This window comes from Ananas comosus, linkage group 24 (genome assembly GCF_001540865.1).
Source record: "Ananas comosus cultivar F153 linkage group 24, ASM154086v1, whole genome shotgun sequence".
Classification (NCBI taxonomy): Eukaryota; Viridiplantae; Streptophyta; class Magnoliopsida; order Poales; family Bromeliaceae; genus Ananas; species Ananas comosus.
Genome location: NC_033644.1, coordinates 4261624 through 4262765, shown reverse-complemented (window position 1 = coordinate 4262765; position 1142 = coordinate 4261624).

Genomic DNA, 1142 nt, shown 5'->3' with positions numbered 1-1142 from the left:
AAAGAGAGAAAGGATCCTCTCTATACACTCTCATAAGTGCCATTTTGCACTTAAGCCCCTCCACAATGCTTCCCTCGCAACAGCCCAAACTGGGCATTTTCGGGGTTCTGAGACCGGTCCTTGCGGTGAGAGACCGGTCCCCGAAAGGCCAGAATTCCAGACTTAGCCAAATTTTCAGCATTTTCAGCCTTTATCCTTTTTCACTCCGTTTTCGCTCGTTTTCACTCGTTTGACCTCCGTTTCTTTTCAAATCGAACCGAGACTCTCCAAACATGTTTTCAAACATGTTTTCATCATCTTTTCATCCACGCTAATGCCGGATTTAGTCAACGGTCCAACATAGCCTTCCGGGTTCCGTTTTCGCGCCCTATGCGCACCGAAGCACCCGAATGCTTCCGAACTTCGCCGGAATGATTCCAATGGCTTTCTAAGCTAACATACATCGTAACTTCATAAATTAGAAGTTCGGTATATTACAGGGCGTGACATGTTGACAAGTCAATTTGATTCTATTTGAATGGATGAGCATGAATCTTTTACCGATTACTTTACTAGACTCCAAGACATAATCAATACATGTGCTAACTTGGGAGAGAAGATCCCGGAATCTAAAATTGTTAGAAAAATCTTTCTGTCACGCCCCGGGACCGATACCAATTTGGGCCGGCCCGAGCACGTCAAACAGACGCCGAACGAACAGAGTTTCCCCTATCCGCCCAAGGCTCATCACATGTACAAATTCAAACAAGAAATGCATTAGCGGAAACATACACAAACGGCTTACACGAGGGTAAGCAATAGCCATTAGTGAAAGAAAGGAAAACTAAACATTTACAAGTACTATGATTCGTTTTTGATCATATACATTGCATCCATTTACATTCATGATTCCTTGTACTTCATTACACATTGCATCATTTCTTTTTATATCACATCTACTTCAAATAAGCTTTACATTCTTTTCTTTGCTTTATACATTAACATTTTAAATCATCAAATACAAAAGATGATCATAGGGTACTTTACTACAAAATGAAACCCAACTTTGGTGGCCTCTTACTAAGGCGCGATACCTTTACCTCTGTAGCTCGCCGGCTCGCTCGGTCCCGGCTCTGTGGAAATAGTGGGGTGAGAACTACAAC